The following is an 11,501-nucleotide window of genomic DNA, read 5'->3' on the forward strand; positions in this document are numbered from 1 at the left end:
TTCTCCCCGTGTCTGCGTGGGTTTCCTCCGGGTGCTCCGGTTTCCTCCCACAGTCCAAAAGATGTGCAGGGTCAGGTGAATTGGCCATGCTAAATTGCCCGTAGTGTTAGGTAAGGGGTAAATGTAGGGGTATGGGTGGGTTTCGCTTCGGCGGGTCGGTGTGGACTTGTTGGGCCGAAGGGCCTGTTTCTACACTGTAATGTAATCTAATCTAATCTAATCTAATCATCCACTACAGACACACCCAAGGCACTCAGAACGAACTCTCCTCCAACCCGGACCATCTCCCTTCGATACTCCCAGTGTCTTGTGTGGTCCCGAGTTATTTCATTGATCTAGAGTCCAGATGAGATTTGTATTCCTCATGTACAGGAACGATAATTATTTTAATGTCTCCGATCAGTTCATGTGGCGTCCTCTTAAAGAAGGGGAAGGTGTCTTGACTGTTTCTGCTAAGCCTGACAGTCCGCCCTTCTTCCTCCTCCTCTGATTCCATTTCTCAAAGAGTTCCCGAAGATTCACAAAGCTGTAAAATGTGTTATACGGGTTGCCCTTTTAACATTTGTGCACCTGCCAACTAACAATCTTTTCCCAAAATCTCTTCACAATCCTCTGTCTTACACCGCGTCCAGGGATGAGAAGTCCCGTTTTGTGGAGAGATTCCCGAGGCTGGTGAGTTTCTCTTTGGAGTAAAGATGGTTAACCGGCAATTTCCTATGGCTCTTAATAATGATGGGATTGGGAACCGTGGGCATGGGCACTTTGACAAATAGAAGCAAGTGTTGCCACTGACCAGAGGCAGTGAACAGAGGACTGGGATTAAAGGAATCTAATGAAAAGCTGCACTTCTGCGCAGTACATTCAAAGAATACTGCAGAAGCTCGATGGGTCTGGCAGTATCTGTGAAAAGATAAACAGAAATAACGGTTTGAGTGTGGTATATTTCTGATTGAGAACTCGAGCAGCCCAAGTCTAATCAAATGATTGGCCTGGCTTGCTGAAGTTTGAGTGAGAATGTACTCTGTAGGGGGTCGTTCAAGATGTAGGCGGCAGGATTTGACCCGACATGGGGAAATATCAATGGATTTTTACCCCATCGCCTTAATCACTCGGCCACGAATAGCCTTGGAGACATCAGGCTTAAAATTTCTTATAGAATGGAGAGTGCTAACCTCAAACACCAGTATTTGGCATATCTTGTCCGCAGCATGACCCCAGTATTCGTTGTCACCCTCTCTTGATTCACAACGGAGGAGGATGCTGGGAGATCAAGTTGAACTACACACACATTGATAAGATATAAAATGGATGGGAAAGATCCGTTTTCATGTGGGGAGAGATTTATAAACACAGCAGTGGATCGAGAAAGAAAAATGTCCTTGTACTTGTCTAGCGCTTTCCCCGCCAGCTGAATTACGGCCAATGAAGTGCGTTTGAAAAGATTCACCATTTGCAAACCAAAGTGTAAATATCGTCGATTTATTTAATCAGAGTGCAAAATAGGAAAATGTTTCAAATACACACAGCTGGCACTGGACAGTGCAGACCTATTCTCAGGGGGTTATTCTGCTTTGATTTACGCCTGGGACAATGTGGGAACAGGGGGTTTTCTAACAGCAGAAGGGGTCACAAATTTCAGACTCTGATGAGAACGATATTCTTTCTTTCAGAGGGTAGCAAATCTATGGATTTCTATAGGTCAGAGGGCTGTGAAGGCTAGCTATATTCAAGACTGAGATAGACAAACATTTAGCTAATTCACAATCAAGGGCCACGGAGATCAGGCTGAAAAGGTGGTGGGGGGGAGGGGGTGTTGAGGATTAAACAAATCAGCCGTGATCTCATTGCAACCTGTCGCCCACGTGATCAGCTTAATTGTTTCCATCTGCTCTCATATCTTTGCTGTTATTTGGAAGATGCGAGACACCATTGTAAAAGAAGAAAAGGAGAAAGTAAGGAAGAGATGATTGCAGTCAAACTGTGTCAAAATTATTTATTAAAAGGAATACCATATTTGGCAATTTGCCAGATTTCTTGACTGACATGTCCAACAGAGCTGATCAAGGGAGCTATTGATCTGAAAGTTCTTGGACAAGAAACAAAGATTAGTGACATTTTTTTCTGACAAAACAAATGGCCTTTCCTGATGTTCACAGTGAAAGAGATGGTTTCCAAGAAAAGACAGAGACTGAGTCACCTGTAAAGTAATCGATGACCAAGACATGACTCGCGTTGTTCTGTGGGACATATGTGATTTACTGATTATTGTTCTCCAAACTTGCTTTACAAATGAACCGGGAGTGGGAGCGGGGAATTTAAAATCACCCATGATTATTGCTATCTTTTAATCACTCACACACTGTTTATTTCTTGTATGTTTTATCTCACATTGTGGATACAGAGAGTGGGCTTGTAAAGCGCATCTGCTGGTGAGTTCTTTTCTCACTATTCCTCATCTGTATTCAAACACATTCTGCATCCTTATCTCCTGAATCTCTAACCATTGTATAAGTGTCACCAAAACCTCTGCATTTCGCGCGCCTCTGTATATCATCTTCCAAGATTAATTGATACTTTACTGTATTGCAATTGTGCATAATATGAGAAAAACAAAATAGAGACCTGCATTTACAACGCAGTTAAACCGCAGATTACTGCCCAAACACGATCATGGAAACACGCACCGAACCAACAGACAACACAGAATAAGTTCAGCACTAGAGGACATGCCAGGAACAACACCAGAAACACAACAGAAATATTTCTCTGCGCTACTATGTTGGATGTATTTCTCAATGAGCATTCGAGAGTTACATGTGTTCCATCAGGAGTGACGTCACACCCGGAAGTAACCAGTGTCACAGACGGTCATGTGATCCAAGTTCCAAGCCCCAGAATCCGAGACACTCAGTGCCCTGTGGATGGCTACAAGGAACAGCCGTCCGTGGCGTTTATGGCTTAGTTGAACTTTATGAATGCAGCACGCTAGTTGTCGGCCTTTTTCTCCTTTATAGTGTTTCATGCAGTCGCTGCGACTGCATGAGTCCGACTGTCAGTTCCCAGCAATTTACTTTCATAAAGGGGACCATGCTTTTCAAATTGCTTGGTGGCATATCCTCGTTGCGAATTTCGTGTGCCAGACATCTGGGAATGAAGTCGTGGGGATATCCATTCTTGGCAAAGAAATTGTATGGCAGTCCCGAATTGTCCCGACCAGCTATCCCGAGTAGCAATCCGTACAGACGGCAAGGTTTGGGAGAACAGCTCAATAGTAATAGGACAGGGCAAACAGAAGGCAGCCAGAGAGTTTCTAGAAGCAGGGTACTCATCCACGGATCCCATCAATAAGCAGATTCATCTGGACCCAGTCTGTAACCCCAAACACCGGAAGCAGCGGGAATGAAACCAAATCAATTCCAACTGCCACAGGACAGCAGCGCTTCACAACAGGCTCTGCAGCCCTGAGCATGTCACCCAGAAATGTGAGGAAAATGCTGCAAACCATCTTCCCAGCTCCGCCAAACATTCCAACAACAACTCCAGGAGGCACACGAGATCAACACCTTTCTGCTCCAAAACGCTCCGGTTTTCTGCAGCAGAGTATTGTACCCTGAACCCCCGGGAGCAAGGTGAGGATGCCAACCCGTACACGGCCAGGAACGGCAGTGAGAGCGAGGGCAACAGCTGCCATCGTCGGATGGACAGCCACAATTGGTCACCGTTTTCCCTGAAAGTGAGTGGAGATTGATATTTCATTGCTGGTGTGAAACCAGGTCCTACACTGAATCTGCTCGCCGGTTTTTGTTGCTGTGGTGAAACGGTGGGCAATCACGGTGTGAAACGTTGTTCTAGCTCTCTGGTTTCCTTCATTCCTGTCCTGGTCAGCGAGGCTGGGGATTGGTCCTCTCCATCAGATGGAGGTACCAGCGCATTGTTGACCCAATTTAATCAAGATTTCATTGGTCATCTTCACTTCTCATGGTTCATTGTTGCTCTGTTTTGTTGTATGTGACTTGAGCACTTTCTGGGACTTGACAATGCATTAAAGCTCCAGTATGTTTGGAAGCACGGTTTGGAATTGTCTCGCTGCCATTTGTGTGAGCAGTACATGACATAGACGACTCAGCATGCCAGTGTGTCTCGCAATGGTTCCGCCTTTTCTGTTTTGCTTCAGTTCCACCCTAAGATCTGTCAGTTTTTGGATTCGCTGGAGTGCAGAGGGGGTAAAACAATTTGTGTGGTATTTTTCTTCAGGCCAAACTCCAACCTCCAGGAAACATAGCCAAACGCGCTGAGTAACAAACAGCACGCGTTTTTTTAGTAAATGGTCTATTCAAGCTGGTGTCAGCTTCTGGAGCGTCTCAGAGTTGCCAAGCACGGAAACAAACCCTGCTATCTAACTTGCCATTGCTAAACAGATAACCGAAATTAATCGAACCATATTTGCCAAAATTTGTCCGTTATCTCTCTGAAACCTTTCAGATGCCTTTGAAATGTTGTGAGCGCACCAGTCTCTGCCAGTAAATATGGCAATTCTTTCTGTACACACGGAAATGTCTGTTTGCAAAGCAAGTGTCCCTCAAATCCCCTTTAAATGTTACTGTTCTCACATTAAGCCAATGTTATCTCGCTTTGAACTCATGTGCCTTGTGAAAAATTACTCCCTGACTCTTTTCTCTGTCCGTCTGCCTCATGTCTTTATAAAATTCTGGAAGGCCATTCCTCAGCCCTGAAGCTCCAGGGAAAACTGTCGAAGCCTATTCAGCTTCGTGCCATGGTCCAAACAGTGCAAACCCTTTCAAATACTTTCGAAATTGCACCACGTTCGTGACTGAATGCGCGATCTGTTAGTGCCTGAAATGAAGCGATGCTGAAACACTAGTAATGACAATTTTGACGGTTTGTTGTTGTAGGGTAGCGTGGCCGAGTGGTATAAGGCAGTGGGTTTAAGCTCCAGTCTTTATCGAGTTGTGGGTTCGAATCCCACCGCTACCAGGATCGTGGCACTGTTCTAGTGCAGACAGTTGAATATAGCCTGAACCTGTGTAGGGCCTCAGGCCTCTGATCCACACTGACTCTGAAAGCAGTATGAGCCTCCTCAACCACTCTGCCAGTTTCTGTGTCTCAAATTGCCTGAACGTTTGGTGGTTCGAGCCCGCCCTTAGCACCGAGCCTCAATGATCTCACTTCAAGCATTGAGACAAACCATGTACCAACACTGCAACCAGGAGAACTCACCCGGGTCTGTAGCTGGATGTGGCCTCAATCTCTCCAAGGCCCCGCTGCCAACATAAAGCGGCTACAGCGACTTCCTGCTCAACCGCTGATTGAAGCTGCACATGGACACAGCACATTGGAAAATCCTTCCCCAGGAACGGCTCTTCCCGTGTGAGAGGGACAACAATTCCACTTTAAAATGGAAACTCTTCAGAAGATAAACACAACTCCTGTCTCGCCAATAAGAAGTGGGAAAAGTTGTTGGCAGGAAGGATAGAGAAAGTGCTGACTGTGAGGACTCTGTCTCGTCAGCAGGTGGGATTCCTTACACGCCAAACAGAAATGCTTGTGTTTCCTTAGGTAATTTCCCAATTGATTTACCGTCTGCCAGAGTGACTGGGAATCACTTCGGCGACCTAAAGATGAGGATAAAAATATGAAAATATTTATATTGAATCTTAAATCCAGAGACAAGTGCTAAATAGATAGTAATGTTCTGAAGGAGTAATAACTGAGAAATGGAAAGTGTGGATGATGACATTTGTGATTGGGAGGAATAAACTGGATCCTTGCAAATTGCAATGCCAGGTGAAATATGCTCAGTATGAAATGACACACTCATCAATCGTGAGACAGGCCCAGGTACTTTAGTCGGTAGAGCATGAGATGCTTAATCTCAGGTACGTAGGTTTAAGTCTCACGATGGACCCTTTCACTCCTTTAAAGAAATCCAGCCCTCTGCTCCACTTGCAGTATGGCAACCCAGTGCAGGGGCTGTTTTTGACACGTCGATCCGACTATGTTTGATCACACGTCGGTTTCTGAATGAAAGCTGTCTCCACTTTCCTGGAAGTTCCAGCGACAAGTTTATCATTGGAGCCGAATATGCGATGAATGGTGTCACTTTCAAAACGTCAGGTTCCACTCCCAACGTGCACCAAACAAAGTGCTCAGAGACACAGAACGCGAATGGTTACTTGTTGTGGGGGTCTGACAGTGACCGCTCAATGTCAAATGGTCATGAACCAAAATCAAGTGATTCAGACCGTTCTGAGGGAAACCGAAGGGAACTCTCCCTGAAAGTTTCACAATTCACACGGAAAATGATCTTGTGTGCTCATGGGGGTTCACGTAATGAACAGGTTATTGTCAATAACAGGGGTGGTGGTGGGGCAGGATTGTGAGGTTTCAGAGTGGGACAGATGTGATCTGGGTGAACGGGTAAGTCAAACACCCCCAGACCATGGGAGAGCTGATTGGTCCAGGATCACTCCCATCTTCTGTTTCGGAACCAACACATGAAATTGCTGGAAAATCTCAGCAGGTCTGCTCACATTTTTGAAAGGAAGAGAGTTAAGACTTCGGGACTAGTGACATTTCTTTTTGCATGTCCATCTCCCTCTGGATTGGTGCACTCTTCTCTTTTATTGACTATCTTCTGACTTCCAACTTTATACTCAGCTTCTCTTTTATTTTATTTTCCTCTCCAACCATTTTCCCAGTTTGTAAATTTGTATCAGATCTGTCCCATCTTTCACTTTGTCCATTTATGTCCGGAGAACTTGGAAATGAACAATTAACTCTGTATCTCATTCCTTCGACACCAGATGACCAGAGACCAGAAGGTATAGGATGACGGTTAGAGCTTTCAGCCCATAGTCTGCTCTGCCATTCGATCATGGCTAATACGGTTCTCAATCCCATTCTCCAGTCTTCTCCCTGTAACACTCATTCCCCTGAATTTAGGACCCAGTCTTTTTTCCCAGACTGGGTCTGCATCCGGCCCAACCCCCTGCACATCTGCTTGTGGCTGTTACACCGTGTCTCTGGGTGATCGAGCTGAGTTTCAGTCCCGCACGGCAAACCCAATCTGTTCTGAGCAACGCAATAACCGCTGGGGGACATCTCGATCAGGTCTCTGGCCCCACTGTGTTTGTGCGGGGGAGCGGTTATCACCTTCACCTCCCATGGGAAGTGTCGGTGCTTCAAATATCCGGGCAGTCAGAACGATCAGCTTGTGTGTGAACATAGATGGAGGTAACTGCTCTCTGACCTGGTCAGTAAACCTTACTCTGCATGTCCCTGCCCATTCCTGCCGTTGTCGTGAAAGGGAATGCAAGTCCAATTAATTGCCGTGTACGATTTTATTCGATACACATTCTTCCTTGCTCAGAATATAAGTGGATATTGCCAGCACAGATAATCACTATTTTGAAGAATGCAGTCGGCGGGCCCTGATACTTTCTGGAGAGTAGAAGCATCAGTTTCTGCAGAAAGTGGCCTAGTTCAGAGCTGAGCAGAAATATTGTTGTTCCCGCTTTAAGGGCGACAGTTTTCCAGATGGTGATCGATGGGACTTTATTGCAGCCTCATCAGCAAACCTTGTTTTGCGTTTACTCGCCCATCATTACTCTAGTGGTGAAAAGAAGCCTAATTCCAAATAACTGCTGCGTGAATTTCTTTTCAAATTTCACTACGCAGTTACCGTGAATATGTGGCGATGTCTACAGCCCTGCTGGCCATCCTGTTTTACATTGCTCTGTCCCGGCGCTACAGGGAAAATTGCCTGCGCCTATTCAGCCTCGCCCTACATTCCAAACTCGGCAAACCTGGCAAACTTGTTTGTCTGTATTTCCTGAGCATTTTCACGTGATATCCTTTATTTTTTTTCAATCATGCTAATAACCCTGGTCACCATTGGTCTATTCGGAACGGAAATGTCAGTGTTGGATGAAGATCAATGGCTCGGTGGCTCGGTTGTGACCTCGTTATTCCATTTGGGTCACACCCGAAACATCTCTAGTTCAAACCCAGCAGGAGCAACTTTGTTCCCTTGGGACAGATGGATTGGTGGGAATGGAGCGCTCCTGCTGGTTATTCTCATCACGAACCCTGGCTTTGAATTTGCTAGCCCATATCTGCTGCCATGGTGAAAAGGAATACCATCAATTGCTGTGTTAAACTTTGTTCAGTTTCTCTCCTCGGATAAAGTGAGGACTGGAGATGATGAAACGCTCCGAAAACAAACGGCGGTTTTCCTGCTGCTCGGATGCGGCCTGACCGGATGTGCTTTTCCAGCACCACACTCACAACTAATTTTCTCTCCTCCCGGATCGACGATATGAGTCGATTGTAGATCTTCTCCTGCCGTCCATTTTAAGGGTACAGTTTCCAGAACTGATCCTTTCTGCACCAAAACTATCACATTTGCTTTCCATGTGAAGGCAGCCTGGTTCAGTGACAAGGAAAGCACTCATTTGCTCGGGTCACAGCGAACACTGGTTACCTGATGTAATCTCTGTCAAATGTATTCCAAAGTAGGCTCTGAAACGCCTCATTTGGACCCGAGCATTTCTAAACCTGCGTGAACTAAAACCAGAAAACCTCAGTCATGGTTTGGAGCAGTTCACATACTCGAGTTTCCAAGCAGAAGGCATGGTTACCGCTCATTCAGTCAACAACAGGTATGAAAAGGTTTACATACTCAGATGAACTACTTGACTCATGCTCTCATACAGTCACTATTTCTTTTTTCTGAATAAACGCAAGGGCGCCTTCTGCCTTCTCTTGTACTCTAGTACTTTGGCGCTCTCGCCACCGTGACACGGGTTCTATTCCCGATCAAGGAATGCATGCTTGTTCTGCACACACATCGTGGTAAGAATATTTCTGACTACTTTTCCAAAGCTGGCAGAACATCGGCTTTGTGCCAACCGTTTTAAAGTTGAACAGAAAACCAAGAGATGCAGATGTTGAAAATCTGAACCAAAAACAAGAATTGACGTGTAAACTGAATAGTCCTGACAACATCTGTGGGGAGAAATCGAGACAATGATTCACAACCACAGAACCAGATTAGTTCTTCATTTCTAGACCACAATGCCGGGATAATGGTCAGTTTTATCTGTTGAATGAGGATAGTTGTCCAATTCCTTTTTATTTTTCCAGTTAGCAGCCACGTCGACCCGAGAATTGGTTATTTTAGTGTCTACCTCAAGATGGGTCTCTAATTTTCTGTCTTTATCTCTGTGTATCTACCTCACCCTTTTTCATATTCTTTGACCATTTATTTGCCAATATCCCTCATTTCCCATTCCTACACTTTGAAAAGCCTGACGTTCAGGGATAGTTTGAGAATTGAGCTGCTGAGAGGTTTTCTGGAACCTGGCAGGAGACTGTACAACTTGGCTCACATTCTACGGATAATACGTCTGCCACTTGGATGTTATACAAGGGGCCATTTCTTCCTCAAAATATTGTAACCCTTTCGAAATTAAAGTTGTATTCCTTATCCAATAGAAAAAGAAAATACACCATGGAAGCATTACTGATGCTGTAAAATGAATGAATGGCGACAACAGAGAATGAGGGTGATCCACTCGTGGTTTCTGTGCCATAACCACAAAATCCCACGGCCTTTCTGCAGTGTCTCCTGCCTCACCTCGTTATTCCCACCAAACCTGGAATGAAGGAGGGAGAATAAAAGTGGAGGAGAAGAAGGAGTACTTTTGGAACAGCGGCAAGAATCTCCAGGTTGGTGTATTGGTTAGGAAGAACAACATGCACTGCTGGATCTAAACCATGAGAAAGGAGTGGGTTTGCCAAACCATAACAAGCTCGAAATCAAACAGGATGCTGAGTCGCTTCATCAGCAACACGACACTTAATAAAAGGTGAACCTACGAGCCTTCATTACAACAAGCGGACCTATGGTCAGCTACTGACCAAGGAGGGGTTTTCAATAACTAAGCAACGTCCATATGTGCAGTTCATTAAGCACATGACCACAGTAACTCGGAAATACATTTCTGTATCAATACTACTCAGTGTGATTTGCAATCAAACCCCGATTTTTCCAAACCAGACATTTCACGATTGAACATTCTTCAATGCAAAGGCACATAAAATGGCAATCTTCTCTTGCATTGGCTTTAAACACAAATTTGTATCTGTTTAAACTGACGGAACAAAGCGGGACATTTTTCATCCGCTTAAGACATATTGACGGCTTCAATACACACAGAGGTAATCTCACACGAAGAGGAACAGCGTCATTGCCATGTATTGACCAGGAATGGTGTGTGAGCCAATGTAAACAGTTTGCAGTAAAGGCTGACCCATTAGCAGCGACACTGAGCCTTGCACCACCAGATCCAAACTCACTCCCTGCCTCATGCCTCCCAGTCACCATTGTCATTCAATTCAATTTCACTTCCCTGCTCCACTTCTCAACTTACTACCGATCTCCTGCAGGTATCCGATTGGAACCTACCACTGTTAGAAACGCATTCCTGGGATAAAGATATCACTCAATGGAATAGGGCTCGGTGTCCATCCCTAAATCCCCCAGAGATGGAGGAGATGAGTTGCTTTTGTAAACCATTGAACTCCTTCACACGGTGGTACAGCCATTATGCTGCAAGCGCGGGATTCCCCGAATGTACACCCAGAGACATTGAAGGAACACCAACATATTTCCAACTCAGGAAGGTGAGATGATTGGAGGGAGATTTGAAGGGGTCACTATCGTATCTGTCCGCTGTCATTGTCCTTCTACATGGTTCAAGCAATCACTGGGCTGATTCTGGAGGGATCCTGGTAAGTCTTCTGGGCGGAACAAGGAATGCGTTTTCATTCAGACAATTCACATGAAGAGAATTAAACCTTCATTCCCTGAAAGGGAACTGTATCCATGTCTGGACGAAACAAACTTTGACTCCTCAGCACGGGCCCCCCGGTAATGCTGACAGTATCCAAAGCGACCTGAATTGTACACACCCTTGTGCCTATCCATCTCTTCATAACCACCTTCGGCAACAACGTTTCTCTCTTCAATTTTGCAAACGCTTCATATAATTGCCTTGGGTTTCAAAAGTAAAGAAAGTGGTGCTGTGGTAATCTGATGTTGGTCAGTAGGTGTGATGCAGAAATGTACAGAACAGGCTGACGCGGGCTAAGACCCGTTTTGAGGCATGAGATTGTAGTGAAGGGGCTGTTCATCTTGTCTAATTCTCCATCCCGGGATTCAAACCAACAGAGGTTTCTCACTGGACTGGTTCAGGATCTTGACTGGAAGAGGCCATGACGCAAGGTATGAAAAGATATTTCACTTGAGTGAATCAAAAATTCGCGGAGTGACTGTGAAGAAAATGATGGCAACTTCCAGCAGAGGCGCAGGCGACCCTGAAGCAGGTACCTGAGCGAAAATATGTTTCATTGGCCATTGAAAGACATTGCTTCACGAAGTGGGACATCCGATGTGAAGCAGTGACGGTAATTATTTT

The 11,501-nt window shown here is 45.3% G+C and overlaps 1 non-coding gene across 1 annotated transcript; it reads left to right on the forward strand.

The window, feature by feature from the left end:
- Positions 1 to 4,913: 4,913 nt before the first annotated feature.
- On the forward strand, positions 4,914 to 4,995 carry trnal-uaa. Its single transcript has one exon. It is a non-coding gene; the product is annotated as a tRNA-Leu (tRNA).
- Positions 4,996 to 11,501: the final 6,506 nt, after the last annotated feature.

Source organism: Chiloscyllium plagiosum, chromosome 8 (genome assembly GCF_004010195.1).
Source record: "Chiloscyllium plagiosum isolate BGI_BamShark_2017 chromosome 8, ASM401019v2, whole genome shotgun sequence".
In the NCBI taxonomy this organism is placed as follows: domain Eukaryota; kingdom Metazoa; phylum Chordata; class Chondrichthyes; order Orectolobiformes; family Hemiscylliidae; genus Chiloscyllium; species Chiloscyllium plagiosum.